This window comes from Tachypleus tridentatus, chromosome 3 (assembly GCF_004210375.1).
Source record: "Tachypleus tridentatus isolate NWPU-2018 chromosome 3, ASM421037v1, whole genome shotgun sequence".
Lineage (NCBI taxonomy): Eukaryota > Metazoa > Arthropoda > Merostomata > Xiphosura > Limulidae > Tachypleus > Tachypleus tridentatus.
The window spans coordinates 84,262,654-84,279,920 of record NC_134827.1 but is presented as its reverse complement, the minus strand read 5'-3'; the positions used below and the strand labels follow the sequence as shown (position 1 = coordinate 84,279,920).

At 35.5% G+C, this 17,267-nt stretch overlaps 2 protein-coding genes across 5 annotated transcripts in view; one reads left to right on the top strand and one right to left on the bottom strand.

The window, feature by feature from the left end:
- NitFhit (ntrilase and fragile histidine triad fusion protein NitFhit) overlaps positions 1-17,267 on the top strand; it is a 135,001-nt gene that overhangs the window by 63,000 nt on the left and 54,734 nt on the right. The window lies entirely within an intron of this gene.
- LOC143247375 (proton-coupled zinc antiporter SLC30A1-like) overlaps positions 1-17,267 on the bottom strand; it is a 40,803-nt gene that overhangs the window by 20,727 nt on the left and 2,809 nt on the right. Inside the window, exon 2 of one of the 4 annotated variants that reach the window (XM_076495367.1) lies at positions 4,034-5,021. The exons of 2 other annotated variants lie outside the window; for them this stretch is intronic. The gene's annotated coding sequence lies outside the window, so the exon portion shown is untranslated. Of the gene's footprint in view, positions 1-4,033; positions 5,022-5,288; positions 17,042-17,267 lie in introns of those variants that run through there. One more of the 4 variants, XM_076495366.1, reaches the window with a different exon arrangement.

The window sequence follows — 17,267 nt, the reverse complement described above, 5'->3', positions numbered from 1 at the left end:
AGTGCTAAATTAGCCCTCGTGTAGGTTTGATCGAAATTCAAAATAAACAAGCAAGTATTTCAAACTTTGAAAGGAGAAACGCAGATTTATTTATAGCAACTTTGGAAGATATTCAACAATGAAGCAATCAATGACCAAAACTTTGTTTCAAAGCACAGGAAGTTGCAGGCTGTTGATTAAAAATAACTTTGGAAAGAAACTCTTTAAACGTTATAATTTTCGTCCAATTGCATTTCATTATAAGATAATGTTAAAAATGGCTGTTTTGAAACTGCTTATTTCTCAATAGTACATGTAATGGGCATATTTTGTCATATTGTGTTTGCTCTAGCTATCAAATTACTACCTAACGACGAATAATAATAATAATAAGCAGAGATATTATACCAGTAATACGGTGGTAATTATGTGATTTTTTTCACGCAGTAGTAACTCTAGAAAATGGATTTCGATACCCATAGTGGGCACAACACAGACAACCCATTGCGAAGCTTTGTACTTAATATACTCGTGGCGCCATCTGTTAACGTTTAAACTTGTTGCGCATTTCTATATAAGTGCTAAATCAAAATTATTACGTGTTCATCTACGCACCTTATTAATTACTGCTATCTTACATCTTCTATCTCAAATATTTTAGTATCCCTAGATAATTAATCAACTGACAAATAGTAATTCTTATTTGGTAGATACATACTGACCAACTTTATAGAACTCTTGTGTCAATAACACTTTTACAGTTCTTGTGAGAAAGTATACTTGTTGCATAGAGAAATCAAATATGGAATTTTAAATAATTTTTTTCGGTTTCTTTTGAATGTTTTTTTAGGATCATTTTCTGAAGGTGTGAATAGAAACTGTAATCAGCATTTAAACATATATGGAAAATGTTTATGAAAGTAACACAAAAACTATGACAGTCATTTTGAAATAACTTAAAACTATCAAGAACTGATTCAAACATTGATATTGTTCCAGATTCAATAGTCCATGCTGACTTACACGGTTAGAATCCGGATTTCGATACCCGTGATAGGTATGACACAGATAGCCCATTGTGTATAAGCTGATTGGGGCATTATAATGCGCATGTCGAAACCCACTATTCGTTGTTACAGCATAGCCCAAGAGTTCGCGGTGGATGTTACCAGCCGGTTACTTTCGTGTGATAGGTAGTTCAAAATTATGGACTGTAGTTTTGCCATAAACTAAAATGTTTACTTTCAGGCTATTTAACGTAATATTATGTTAAAATAATAATGTATTATATGTAAACCTAAAACTTCTACAAGAAATTAATTAATTAAATGCGTAGAAGATGTCTCCTACAGAGTTTTGAAAACTTTGAGATAAAATTAAGTTTTATTTTCAAATTTAAAAACAATAATTAAAGGCTAGAAATAAGTAGAAAGAAAGAAAGCTGTGTGTTTGTGAAACACATTTGATGACACATTTTTGGAAATTATAAACTAAATTCCTTGAAAGCTTTCGAAGACACACAAATTTATAAATGCAGTAAGCAAAAATAAGGTTTCTATTCAACGTTTCCCGCCCCTAGTGGCAAGTGGCACAGCGGTATGTCTGCGAACTCACACCGCTAAAAACCGGGTTTCGATACTCGTGGTGGGCAGAGCACATATAGCTTTGTGCTTAATTCTAAACAAACAAACAAAGCCTCCTAGTGGCACAGCGGGATGTCTGTGTACTCGCAACGCTAAGAATCGGGTTTCTAATCCTTGTGAGTAGAGCACGGTCAGCCCATTGTGTAGCTTTGTGCTGAACTATAATAAAACTTTATTCTAAATTTAAAATCTAATTGGCTAGGTGGGTTAAGGCATTCGACTCGTAATCTGAGGATCGCACCAAACATGCTCGCCCTTTCAGCCGTGGGGACGTTATAATGTGACGGCCAATCCTACTGTTTGTTGTAGCCCAAGAGTTAGCGGTGGGTGGTGATGACTAGCTGTCTTCCCTCTAGTCTTATACTACTAAATTAGGGACGGCTAGCACAGAAAGCCGTTGAGTAGCTTTGCGCAAAATTCAAAATAACAAATAAAATCTAATTGCAGGCCTCCAATTAAACCAAAAATGAACATATAAATTAAAAGAGTATTTGTAGATTAAAGTTTAGCAAGTAGATTTTTCAGAACTGTAAATTAAATTACTTAAAGAACTATTTTATAATAAAGACTTACAAACATGAAAAATAGTAATATAAGTTATGAGCGATTTGAAAGAAAGAGAAACGTTCCACAAATTATATTTACGTAGCAAAAATGTTTTAGACTTTTAAAAATCTATAATAAAAGCTTACTCTACCAAACACATACGACACTGAATCTTAGGAGCATGCGGACAGTTTGCATCAAAGGTTTTATTGGTCAACTAAGTTCATTCAATGCTTGATGGAAGTGGAGCACTAGGATCATGGCAAACCCTCGTAATTTAAGGATCGAGGGATTTAATCCCCGTCACACCAAACATGATCGCCTTTTCACCTGTGAGGACGTAATAATGTGATAATCAATCTCAGTATTCGTTGGTAAAAGCGTAGCCAAAAGTTGTTGGTGGGTGGTGATGACTAGTTGCCCTCCCTCTAGTCTTACACAGCTAAGTTAGAGACGGCTAACGCAGAAAGCCTTCGTGTGGCTTTGCATGAAATTCAAAACAAACATAACAAACATTGAGATACATTTGACGCCAAAGAATGGAGCCACATACCCATTGGAGAGTGCTTGGTCATCTCTAATAGCGATTGTCAGAAAAAAGGAAGGTATATTACTATTCTATGTTAATTTAGATAGGTGAGAAATGGTTACTCAACTTCACAACTTCGTGCCACAAACAGGCTACTCTTATTGCTTCAACACTTTAAACATTACATCCTGATGCTTGCCATTTGAGCCACATGAAGTACAATGCTTTGTAAAAGGTGCACGTCATGTCAGTTATCTGCCACTTTCAAGGGGCTAATAGCTTGAACTAAATAGGCTACAGTGGAAGAGAAGTCTGTTCTACAGTGACAATATTTTAACGTTTGATTGCCGTTCGAGTTTGTAGCTTAAACCATGACAATTATGTTCCCTGCTAAGATGTCACGAGTGAGGAATTAACCCTAACCTGTGATATCTTGGTAGCGTCTGTAGGCACTACAGTTTTACCTAAAATATCACTGAAAAATTCCACTTTTATGCATATGATCTTGTGTTTTACTGATTTATGTGTTGGGACAGAATTTACCTTAACCCGTGACCAGCAATATACAACAGTATCATTGTCTGCTCTCGCTAAAACTTAGATGTACTTCAGACGAAGCTACAAATATGACCAAGCATTTCAATCCCTACAGCTTGCTTTAGTGAAAACTCCAGTGCCGGCAAATCCATAACAAGGCATCATATTACCATCATCAATAATGAAATCATAGAAGTTTTATTGCAGTAAAAGGATGAAGTAAAATGTTTGTGCTATTTCTATAGTCATGTTCCTCAATAAAGTTACTGTATGGTGAAGAGAAGCTATTAGTAGTTGCATTCTTCGTAAAATACAGTTCCACTACCTGTATTGAAAGGGGTTACCATAAGGGTGGATCATGTTTCAGTGAAATGTTAACAAACTTCAAGTATACATAAAGAATGATGGTCCAGTGGATAAAAATATCGAGAGAATGTGGCTTTATCATACTGCATTACTCAGGCCTATAACACAGAAATGTCCATGTAGAAGTTGAAGCCATTTCCTCCATAGCAAATCCAGCCCATATAATAGGTGACGCCTATAGTGAATTTATGCTACTGTAAATGTTCTGGGAGCTCTTAGCTGAGGAAATGAATAACTTAGTTTCAGCAAAGCAAAGTTTGGCCAACACAAATAAAGAAAAGTAGTATTTCTATTGTCTACAGATCAGTTACCATTATTCTTGATGACGAGAAACCCACTTGAAGTAAAAATGTATCTCAGAACAGCTGGTATGGGCATTAACACTTTTACTAATAAAGCAGAGAACAACGTTTCGGCCTTATTAGTAAAAGTGTTAATACCCATACCAGCTATTTTGAGATACAGTTGCCTTTATATTAATCATTTAACTGTTGTTTTCAAAGTGTGATGCAGCTCTAAGATAACAGATTATCCAGACTTAGCATAACACAAAGACTAGAAGGTGCCATTATATTACCCTCGCCTGTGCTAACCTTCAGTGGTAAGTCTTCTGGTTGCATTTAAGTTGACATGTTTGGTACTGTTGTGAATTCGGTATAGGGTATCCCGCCTAGAGAAATAACTGGTTGAGTAAAGTAAACTCCAACAGAGAATTGTTGGATCTCTTGTACAGAGAAAACCAACAGATATCACTGGTCCACTCGTAACGACTTAGAGAGCCCACTAGTACATACTCATCAATATCAAAATCTTCTAAAGATGGGTCAAGGTTCATCTACCGATAATTATATCAGTATATTTCATAGCAGATGTATTGATGGAGCATCCAACACAGAACAGCATGGTTTAGATCAATGGAAACGGTTCACATAGATCAGGAAGCCAAATATTATTGTGGATATTGTGGTTAAGGTCTGTGCTAGTTGATGCAAATAAGTTTGCCCAGCAATAACTATAAAAGGTCACCAAACATTGTAAGAAGTACTATAAACCAACGTGCAGATTGGATTTTGCTTTGGTATGTAATGAAAACACAGAAGCAGCTCAAATCTAACTGGACCTTGAACTACAACAGGTTATTCTATTGATGTTTAAGTTATACTAGATGTGAGATGTGCAAAGGTGCATGAATCACACTCACAGTGCTCACCTATATATCACAGATGAACCTCTTCTGCACTGGTTTTACCAAGAATCCGAGTTTCACACACGCAAGTTGGAGGAGGATGCGAAAGACATTCCAACTCACTTCGTGAGCGACAAAGAGCTGGAACTACTTATCTTTTGCGATGAGGAAATACTGAAGCTGGACACAACAGACAGCTCTGACAGTCAGCAAAGCCAATTATTGTCTGCTGGATCTGCAACTAACAGACAGGTATAAAAATCAACTAAACCAACAATGATTCCTTTCTAATGCATATGGAAGAGACTAACCATTCATCGAGAGATAGTTTAAGCCATCTTAAAACTATTAATATTTATTAATTATTTATTAATAAAATAATAAAACTATTTATTATTATATAATAAATATAAAATATTTATTATATATTACATTTGAATATAATAAATGTAATGATTAGTACATTAACAGTTCTTACAACTGAAAGAGATAAATATGGGTCTTAAATCTCAGTTGAGTTCTTAGGTGCTATAGTAAGGTACAATACATGCAATACATTGTATGATTACTATCCAATCATAAAGAGCTAAGACATTCACTTACTGTATAATCGCCGAATGAAAGGAAGCTGAGATAATTCTTTTCCAAATAGTTACAGTATCATTGATTGTGACATTACATACTGAAAGAAAGTAGCAATCCCTGCTTTTCGAATTATTAAGTGACATTCATTGTATCACTGATCTTTGGGATCACTCACTGAAAGCAAAAACAGCAATCTCTGCTTTCCAAGATATCAAGTGACGTACACATTGTCCAATTCACACGTGATCACCACACAATTAGGAATATTTGTTGGTCGTCATGTTAATGGGACTTAAAGGAATTCAAGTTATCTACGAGACGTACACTAAAGGGACTATGTGCCAAATATGAGAAAACAACTACATAATTACCACAAGTTAAGATGGTCATGTGGTCTGAAAATCATGAAAGAAAGGGTGTTGCAACCCTTGCTTTCCTAGACCCTTGGCAAAGGTGCCTGATGTATTTCGTGACATGGCATTCTGAGCAAATCACTTATCTGATCTCGCTGAGTGAATATAACTCTATGAAGGGTGCTGTCTGATCCTCGCTAGGATTTCCTTCATGTACATGGGGAACGTACAAGGTTTCTACATACAGTGAAGACTTGTGTTTCCTCTGGGTGCAAGTTGACATAAAGTAGCAGAAAAAATATTAATTCAGACTGACGAGAACTGTAGGTGAAAAGTTCTTGTTTTATCTAAATTCTGCCAGTCATTATTTATTTTGTGATGCCCAAAAATAAAAAAGTGTTGCATTTGTTGGCTCCTAGATAACAGTACATTTCACGACCCATATTACTGAGACTAAGCTATAGGAAGTACACAGAGAAGGATATCAAAGTATTATATTTTTTGTTGGAGTCCAAGGCAATTTATCATAAGTAGTTAGTGGTGTCTCTTATAATGTAGTGACAGAGTATGTGTAAAAATACATCAGTGCATGTGAAATTCCAAGTTTATTTGAACACAACATAAAGTTATTTTTGAATGTTGAATAACATAAATGGATCATAAAAAATCAAACACGTTCAAATGAATTAAACATAACAACTGCAAATAATGAAGTTTTTCTAGGTATAATTATTTAATATAACTTACGGTTTCGGTAAACGTGTTACTAGCATCGCTTGTTACTCTTATTACACCAGCACAATGTGCCTTAGAAAGAATTATAACGTCTTAATTAAATGACAAAAATTAAACCTTCCAGAAAAATATGCATGATGGGCAAAATACAAATTTTAAAGCACATAATGAAAAATAAACTTTTTAGCAACGATAGGATGCCTTATCATGCGCTTTCAAAACGTGAATCTTTCTTCTTCAGGTGGAAATTAAAATATACATTGTACAATTATATAACAATTATTCATAGTCTTATTTTAATAAAAAATATATTTGTTTAAAAATGCAGCAACTTAAATCAGAGCATATATATATATATATATTACGTTTGTTTCATAAAACTGATGTTTCGGTAATTATTGCTCCACAGTGGCACAGCGACATGACTGCGGAGTCAATCCACTAGAAATCGGGTTTCGATACCTGTGGTGGGCAGAACACAGATAGCCTATTGTGTAGTTTTGTGCCTAATTACAAACAAACAGGCCCAGCAAGGCGCTGTACTTTTAATCCAAAGGTTGCGAGTTCGAATCCCCGTCACACCAAACATGCTTGCTCTTTTAGCCGTGGGAGCGTTATAATGTAACGATCAATCTTACTATTCGTTGGTAAAAGAATAGCCCAAGAGTTGGCGGTGGGTAGTGATAACTAGCTGCCTTCTCTCTGGACTTACAATGCTAAATTATGGACAGCTAGCGCAGTTAGCCCTCGTGTTGCCTTGAGCGAAATTCAAAACAAACAGCGATTATTATTTTTAATGTAAAATAGTTGTAAGTCCAGTGTAAGTAATTAACTTACTTTTAATTTAAACTAATACAACCTTTTCATTTTAGATATCAAATGCAGTATACAGAACGTAAGTAAAACAAAACAAAAAACGAAAACTCGCCACATTATTTTTATGATATAGACAATAATGAAACGAATAGTTGATTGATTGGTTGTTTTTCAAGCAAAATGAAATTCGGCTATCTGCTGTGACCACCGCAGGGAATTGAAGCTGCAATCTTCTTAACATTGGACACGGACAAAGTAAGTCCGTGAACTTACAGCTTTCCCACCAGTACCTGAAAGATGCTGAATTTTGTTCTCACTTCGTAATAAAAATATAATTTTAGATCTACTGCCAAGTTTTATACCGAGCGTTCTGTGAAACTTCAATGTTATAACTACATTTAATACAAATATTGTTTTAAGACTTTGACTTTAAACACTAAATCACCTTTAGGATCTCTCAGAAGTCTCTAATTTTCTGTATTAATGTGTTAGTAGTTTGAATATTTTGCAACAAGCTTAAAATTCATTTCAAAGAGAAGATCATGAAATTTGTTCTTAATTAAGATCGATATTTTAACAAGTTCCTCCAATGGGAACAAGCAGAATGACCCCTTTGCCCAACACGTTCGTTCTTTCAGCCATGGGAACGTTACAACATAACAGTCAATCCCCCCTCCTGTTCGTTGGTAAAATATTGGTCTAAGGGTTGACGGTGGGTGGAATTGACTAGCTTCCTTTCTTCTAGTTTATCACGGCTAGAGTAGATAACCATTATGTAGATTTGCGCGAAATTCAAAACAAAAACAAATGAAACGACAACGCCCACTTCACGAATCGAGCAGCAAACATGACGGAGAGTATATACCGCTTTAACTAATCCTGATTCCGTAAACAAACAGGTTATACATATCTTCAATGTGGGACCAAACGAGTCTTATTGGCACTTACTGAGTCGAATCGCAATATCCCATTAAATGTGCATCTTACAGTAAACTGTTGGGAATTTTGCAGCTGTGCCAGTCAATCTCGTTCTTCTGTTTAAAGTAGCAAAGTAATCTGAAGGTGCTGCCTACTAGTTGTCCACCTGTGGTGAGAAGTCCTAAATTAGGAACAACTATTCCTGAGCCTTCTGACCTGAATACTTAGTTCATCTGCTAAGTAATCAGCCATTCAGATTGAAAATATCAAATAGCTTCTAGAAGACTACATGAAACTAAATTCAAAGAAGAAGAATTTATATGTTTGACGTTAACATAATTCATATATTTAGGATTATTTCTCCGAAAGGGACCCAAAATCGCCAGGAAGGGTCACCTGTTTTAGCCACTCGCAATACAATAGATTAGTGTTTTGTCTGTCAGTCATTCAGTAAATACTAAAATGATGCCACATGGGAGACGTTTAACGTTGTAATTTGTACTGTCGTGACGTCAGTAAAACGTGAGCATATTGTAAATCACAAGAATTATATAGTCCGTAGGCTACAAAACAACAAGACAAATGATCTTTAAAAGCAAGAAATAAAAATATTTGGTACTCTTACTTTTGGTTTTGTTTTTAATATTGAAACAGAACTCTTTCGAGGACCCTGCAAAAGTACATCTAGTTAGATCAGCAATTTCTCCAAATATTTTTTTTTTATATACAGATTACTTGGACACACTAGCGATTTCTCTTCCCTGGTAGGAATGTATATCCTGTTTCTTCTAGTTGGAATCTATTTTTGTCACTCCAACGGTACAAACAAAAAATACTTCTAAAATTCTATCTTGATCCTAATTTCGTCAAACCTCCAATTGGCTACTTTTAGCTCAAGTCCACTCTTGCCTATTTTTTTTCTGCGGGTTAACTACATATTACTATCATTTCTTGTTAGAGAAACAGTCTTGTACATGATTTGTAAAATGAGGATAAAAACTGAACAACCATACACCATACAATGTTTAGGTACTTTACGCCGCCATCTTGAAGTGGCATAGAATACTGAAACACGTAGTATTTTCAAGGCTGGTGCTTCTTATTAATACATTATTAGTTGTATAAATATTTTAAGGCCGCACAACTTTTAATAGTATATATATATATGTGTGTATATATATATGTATGTACAAGTTCCGTTTTAATTTCCTTAAAACTACTTTTTGCTACACGTAAGTTCTATCAAAGACTACAACCAAATTAAAACTAACATTTTACTACAAGTAAGTTCTATCAAAGACTACAACCAAATTAAGTCTACCATTTTACTACACGTGAGTTATATCAAAGACTAAACTCTCCAGTGTCACAGCGGAATGTTAGGGGACTTACACTGCTAGAAGGTGGATTTCGGTACTCGTGATGAGCAGAGCACAGATAGTCCATTGTGTAGCTTTGTGTTTAATTTCAGATAACCAACCAAATCAAAGACTGCAACAATCTTTTTACTACACGAAAATTCTGTCAAAGACAGCAACCAAATTAAAACTACCATTTTACAACATGTAAGTTCTATCAAAGAATACAACTAAATTAAAACTATTTTTTACTACACGTGCTAAAGCTACGTTCTTACATAAATAAGTCTAAACATTATCTTGTCAAAAGACAGACGAGTAGTAAAAAGCAGATACGAGCTAATACCTGTAAATTTGGCAAATAGGTTGTAAATATCAGACTTTTCCCTGCTTGACAAAGAAAATATCATGCTTCACAATATATTCCATTCCAGCTGTAATAACAACTAGTTAGTACACGCCACGGGGGCAGCACCAAGCTAATGGTAAAATCACCTTTTTGATATTATTATTATTAATTGGTTTTGATTTGTTCGGAAATTGGCAGAAATCTACACGAGAGCTATCTGCGACAACCGTCCCTAATCTAGCAGTAAAATGTTAAAAGGATTACAACTAATCGTAACCACCCACCGCCAGCTCTTGGGATACTACTTTAGCAATGAATAATGGGCTTAGCCATCACATTAAGTTAGCCCCACAGAAGAAAGTGCGAGTATGTTTGGTGGAACGGGGATTCGAACCCACGACCAGTGGATTGCGAATCGAGATCCCTAACCACGTGACTGTGCCAGATCGGTAAGTATTAAAGTGTGGAACAGTGGAGAAGTTTAACTTCGTAATTATAACATGAGCACAAGGGACATTTTCGTATATATATTAACATATTAAATCCTGAATATGACTTAATCAAATATTTGTAACATCAATTCATTTCTATATATCAAATTTTCTCAACTATATCTGTAAACGTAATCAGTCCCTGATGAAAGGAAGAGGCAATATACATTTTGACGTAATCATGCACCGGATAGGAGGTCATAGGGTCAAAATCATCTGTAGCCGATCAAGTGAGTTACATTAGAACTCCAGCTGCTGGGAGGTTGCATTTAGATGATGGTAAACAATATATACATTACAACTTAACCATGTTGACTGAATAATTACATTATCACTCAATACGTCATTGTTAGTCGGGATTTATTTTTTTTTACTCGTGACCAGTTTATCACTACTAAGTTTTGAGCCATTCGTGTCAGTTGATGAAGAAATAAAAAGGGTTTTGATCTCACTGGTTTTAGTTTACGAGATAAAATGATTAACTGGTACAAAGAAACAAGTTTCCATATGCGAACATCAAAAACTATAATAACATTTTGAATCTATCCAATATAGAATTTGTTAGCTTTTCAAATTTAACAGTGAAACTAACCAACTTTAATTTTAAATTGGTAGGCCAGAAGAAAGGCAGCTAACCAACAGTACACACTGCCAACTTTTGAGCTACTTTAGTCAAACTATGGAATATGACTCTCACTTATATAACGCACCTGCAGTTCTAAATTGCGCAGGACGTTTTTGTCGCAACGGGAAATGAGCTCGGAATCTTGGAATTCATATCCGAACATGACAGCGTTTCGCCACGTTTGTTTCTATCTAAACCCCTGTTGTATATCAAAGTCATATCAGGCTACGTGCTTTGTCCGCCGAGGGAAATTGAACCCCTGATTTTTAGCGCTGCCCACCGGGAAGTATCCATATCGAGATCTATCCTTCTCTAGCCCTCCAGTGGCACAGTGGTATGTCTTCAGACTCACACCGCAAGAAATCGGGTTTCGATAACTGTGGTGGACAGAGCACAGATAGCCCATTGTGTAACTTTGGGCTTAATTTTAAAACAAACAAATTCTTTCTCCCTCCCTCATTTTGTAAATTCCAAAATCAGAGACAAAGAGTATGCAGTACTAAAACTGTTTTCATTATTTTTTGTTATTGCTTTGACATGTTCAAAGGTTCTTATATATATGTACCTAAGGGGCCCCGACATAGCCAGGTGGTTATAACACTTGAATCGTAATCTGAAGGTTGCGGGTTCGAATTTCCTTCACACCAAACATGCTCAACCCTTCTGCCATGGAGGCGTTATATTATTGTCAATCCCATCTTGTGTTGGTAAAAGATTAGCTCAAGATTTGGGGGTAGGTGGTGATGACTATTTGCTTTGTATCTAGTCCTACTCTGATAAACTAGAGATGGCCAGAGCAGATAGCCCTCATGGAGATTTATCGAAATTCAGAAACATACAAAACACACCCAACGTCAAAATGTCAAGAAAGGAGAGCTTTGAGAATGTAACAAGCATAGTTTGTAGCGAAAATGTATATTTACTGAATCATCTTTCTCCTGGTATAAGATCTTACAAATTTACTTTGAGATTACGGGTAAATCACGCAGAGCTTAGCTACAATGAAATGATTAATTTTGTAGAGAAAAAAAATGTTATTTTTTGTCCTATTTCAATTACTAAGTTGAAAGTTACAAAGAAGAGTAATCCATCTTTGTCACCATTCACTCCATGTCATCAGCTTTATTTACACATTACGAATGGTTCCAGTTGTCCTAACGTTATTCGACAATTTTTTTATTGTTCTGCATTTCGCTTATCAACCGTAAAATTATTATTCACGTGAATTAAGGATTTTTATTTCAGAAATTATTTAACTTTTATTAATGTTTGATCTAATAATTGATTTTTTTCATAATTAATAATAAATCGGCTAACAACAGCTTATAAACACAGTGAAGTGATGTCGTGTGTGTGTTTTTCATATAGCAAAACCAGATGGGGCTAGTCTGCTACGGCCACCGACAGGAATCGAACCCCTGATTTTAGCGTTCTTAATCCGTAGACTTACCGCTGCCTCAAAGGGGGGACAAAGTTAAGTTGAAACATATAGTGTGTTCCCGTTCACCATTTCCCTAAGAAAGATCGTTCCATTATGTTTATGAATCGTTGTTTACTATTAACATAACATGATGTATATGTTTCTTTATTAAAATAGCATGATGAATATGTTTCTTTACTCGACTTTCTTTTTTGTTTTCGTATGATTTGAAACGAGTTAAAAATTAGGTTTCCCAGCAGGACATCATTCTATTCAAGAGCGTCGATAGTGCTAAGTAGCAGAAGTAAGAACGTGATAATAAGTTGGAAATAAAGAAATAGTTGGTTAGTGATAAGTTAAACGTTGTAACTCCGTAATACAATATTACACATTCAAAACATGCTTAGCCGTATTTGTATGAACATAAACGTTTGTTTGTTTGCTGTTAAACCCAAAGCTACCCAATGGACTATTTGTACTGTGACTACCACATGTATCGAAATCCAGTTTTTAACCCTCAGATTTAGTGCTGACCACTGAAGACAGGTCCGGCATGGCCAGTTGGTTAAGGCACTCTACTCGTAATCCGAGGGTCGCGGGTTCGAATCCCCGTCACACCAAACATGTGGGTGGTGATGACTAGCTGCCTTCCCTCTAGTCTTACACTGCTAAATTAGGGACAGCTAAAGCAGATAGTCCTCGTGTAGTTTTGTGGGAAACTCAAAACAAACAAAACCACCGAAGACTGAAAATGTATATATTTTTTTTTTTTAAATGTCCTGAAGCCTTTAGAGATATAGGCTTGGAAAATATATGAATAGTAAAAACACAATCACATTACTAGTCTGTGAAGACTTACTTAAATATGGAAATTACTTTGACCACTGAATAATTGTGAATTATTATAACCTAAAATCTTAACACTAATATACATTTTTCCTGCAATTTTACAACATCACATAAGTAACGTGCTTACTTTCCTTCGAGAAAGTCTTGGCTTAATGAAATATTGATTTTATTTCTCAATAGTTTAATATATAAATTCAGTTAAATAGTATCAAACATTTGTGTTTTGTTTAAAAAAAATAATATTTCTAGTTTGAGGTTAGTTAAACAAAATATCGATGACGTTATATTCCAAAAGAATACAGTGTTATCTACTTTGTCTGTGGGACATTCATCGAGCAACTGGAAGATTTCAAGCGGCGGTCACAGAACCAGAATAGATACTTCGGGAGTGTGAAATATGAGGGACATCCTGTTATGTTCTCCTCATTGAAAAATTCATTTCCTGTTAAAGAAACAAGGAAGGTGTAGCGGTAGATAAGTTCGTACTTACATAAACTCACCAAGAAACGAAAATCACAGATTTCACGATGATTTGTGTGAGTTAACGAACCAAGATACTTGTTACAATGTGAAAAATAACCTTTAAATAGTTTTAATGCAAATTTGAGATTATTCGACATTAGCTGGAACAGCGTCCAGTTTTCTAAATGATTCTTGGTATAAAATATTGCCGCTACAAAAGTATGAAGTCCCTAAACCTAAAGCGTGTTTGTACTTTGCTATTTGATAGAACGAAATTCTACTGGATTCGTTTGTTTGTTTGTTTTTGGAATTTCGCACAAAGATACTCGAGGGCTGTCTGTGCTAGCCGTCCCTAATTTAGCAGTTTAAGACTAGAGGGAAGGCAGCTAGTCATCTAGCTCCGCCAACTCTTGGGCTACTACTATTACCAACGAATAGTGGGATTGACCGTCACATTATAACGCCCCCACGGCTGGGAGGGGGAGCATGTTTGGCACGACGCGGATGCGAACCCGCGACCCTCAGATTACCAGTCGCACGCCTTAACGCGCTTGGCCATGCCGGGCCTTCTACTGGATTCACTTGTCATAAAACGTTAGTATTAGGCCTATTACATTTATAAATATTACATTCTTAATCTAGTTTATTGGGAATTTTCAGCCGTTAGAAGAGGTATAATATTATTTTAAGCATATTTATTAAATCCAACTGCTGTGTTCATTGTATCTCAGCCAGTCTGAAGAGACCTTGACTGAACGAAAATAGTCGTTACCGATAGATACGATAAAAATAGTGTGGTTTTGTATACTGTTATTATACATACTTCTAATTGTTGAAAATCCCTAAAGGAACATACATGTATAAATAAAGTAGTACTTAAAGACGCAGTAGGCCTAAAACTGATTTCTTACTGCAAGTATAACTATATTCAAGCTTCGCCAACTTGTAAAAAAGGCGTGCACATCATAAGAAGTTTATCAGTTTTCAAACCTTACAGAGCCGACTGAATAATTAAAACCATGGTTAGAAAACTACTGGTTACACTCTAAAGGAAAAAAAAAAAAATTTATTCAAACCCGAGGTTTCGACATACGCCACTCTGGAATTCTGGTGGCTCAGTGATTCAGTTTATCTGAAGTTCGGTACTTGATCCGCATAGTGGACACAGTACCATCTGAAACACATCTACTAATTTGAAAAGCTTGGACTAAATTAAATGTTCCACAATTCAAAACCCTTTCTAAACATTCTTTATTTACCTGCTTCCCTACTAGTTAACACAATTTTAAAAATGTGTTTTCAGATAAAGTTATTTGTCTCTTTTTCGAGATATCAAAAATGTATTCACCCAAGGCATCACTGATACCTTCCTTCTGTATCTAAAAGCAGGTGTAAAATGTGGAAGAAAAAATTCAATATACTCACCGAATTTTGTTAAACACGTGAATACTAAATAAAGAAACTGAAACGCTGTCATGTTAAACACGTGGATGATAAGTAAAGAAACTGAAACGTAACGCCTGTTATTTACTTCAATTTGATAAAAAATTTGTTCGATAAATAACCAAGTAAGCTTTGACCTCGTGCACGATGGTTAATCACAGTTTTGTGGAAATAATGACTTCATACTGTTGCTTGTTTTTAAAGATAAAGATGCACAATTTGCTATTCATGAATGAGCTTCACGAATCGAATCTATAATTTTCTGTATAAGGCCCAAGGCTACTGAGAACTACTATTAATTGAAAATATCATCTCTTATTTACTGTATTATAGGTTTGATTTTGGTTGTTTCTAAATGCAAAGCTTAACATTGGGCTATCTGTTCTCTTCTCACCACGGGCATCGATACCCCATTTTTAGCATCGCTAAATTACTGGGGGCGCTATTACAGTTTGTTTGTTTTTTATTTCGCACAAAGCTACACGAGAGCTATCTGCGCTAGCCGTCCATAATTTAGCAGTGTAAGGCTAGAGGGAAGACAACAAGTCATCACCACCTACTGACAACTCTTGGACTACTTCTCTACCAACGAATAGTGAGATTGACCGTCACATTATAACGCCCCTACGGCTGAAAGGGCGAGCATGTTTGGTGCGAAGGGGATTCGAACCCGATATCCTAAGATTACGAGTCGAACGCCTTATCCCACCTGGCCATGCTGGGCCGCTATTACACTTAACATATAACCTTAAGTTCATGTACGCCTGTTTAACTTAGTTTATATCATAAAATAAGTATTACATTGGCAAATATATATCGCTTTATTCATTTTTAATGACGTTATAATATTTTACACTGTGATAGGTTATATGGATCATAACTTAACGTGCTTTACTTTGATTTTTTTCTTAAATTTTTGGTAACCTGTTTTATGTTAAAGTATTAAATAACAGTGATAAATATTTAATCTGAAATAATTTTAGGAAAACTCCACCACAACAATCTTTCGAACTTCACACAACACAAACACTGTTAAAGTTTTATAAGTACTTGTCCCCAGGCGTGTGTTCCACGGTTAAACGGCGGTAAGTCTTCGGATTTGTAACGCTACAGTCAGGGATTTGAATCTTCATCACGCATGCTTGCCATTTCAACTGTGGTCGTTATATGTTACGATCAATCCCACTATTCGTTGTTGTTTGGTAATGATAACCTTCGCTCTAGTCTTACACTGTTAAATTAAGGATGGCTAACGCAGATATGCCTCATGTAGCTTTGATCGAAATTCAAAAGAAACAAACTCACTTTGGAAATTTAACGAACTAAATTAACTTTCATCAGTCCATAAACTTTGTATAATTCATCAAGTTCCTCATAATCGGTCGTTTCCAAGTGTCCATACCTTCGTGGAGGGCACACGGAAATGATGCCCATTCATACTTGTCCATGTTGTGAAGACACTGTGAATCTGTTGCTATTAAATTACGGCACGTTTGAAAGAGCCCCCAGTGGTACAGCATTATGTTTGCAAGCTTACAATTCTAGAAACCGGCTTCCAATAACCCTTTGTGTAGCTTTGTTGCTTAACAACAAACAAACAAACTCTTAAAAGTTTTATGAAGTAATTGCTTGTCATGTTTTGCAGTAATGTAATTGTTTCCCAGATGTTTTACTGACAAGTTATTGAAGATGTAATAATTTTATTTGAGTCAGTAGAATAATGTTTGTTTGTTTGTTTTTTAATTTCGCGCAAAACTACACGAAGGCTATATACGCTAGCTGTCCCTAATTTAGCAGTGTAAGGCTAGAGGAAAGGCAGCTAATCATCACCATCCACCGACAACTCTTGGGCTATTAAGAATAAAACGTCCTTAAACAGTCGTTGATTCGGAAAAACGAAAAACCGAAGATTTTTTTTATCATTTCACTTTTACTAGAACGTACAGAATTAATTTTTACCTTTAATCGAAGTGACGACAATAAAATATTTCTTCGATACTTCTTTGCATTAAGTCAATAATTGATGTCAATCTACGAGTTATTCTAAACTACATCTACCATGTCCACAGATATTTTG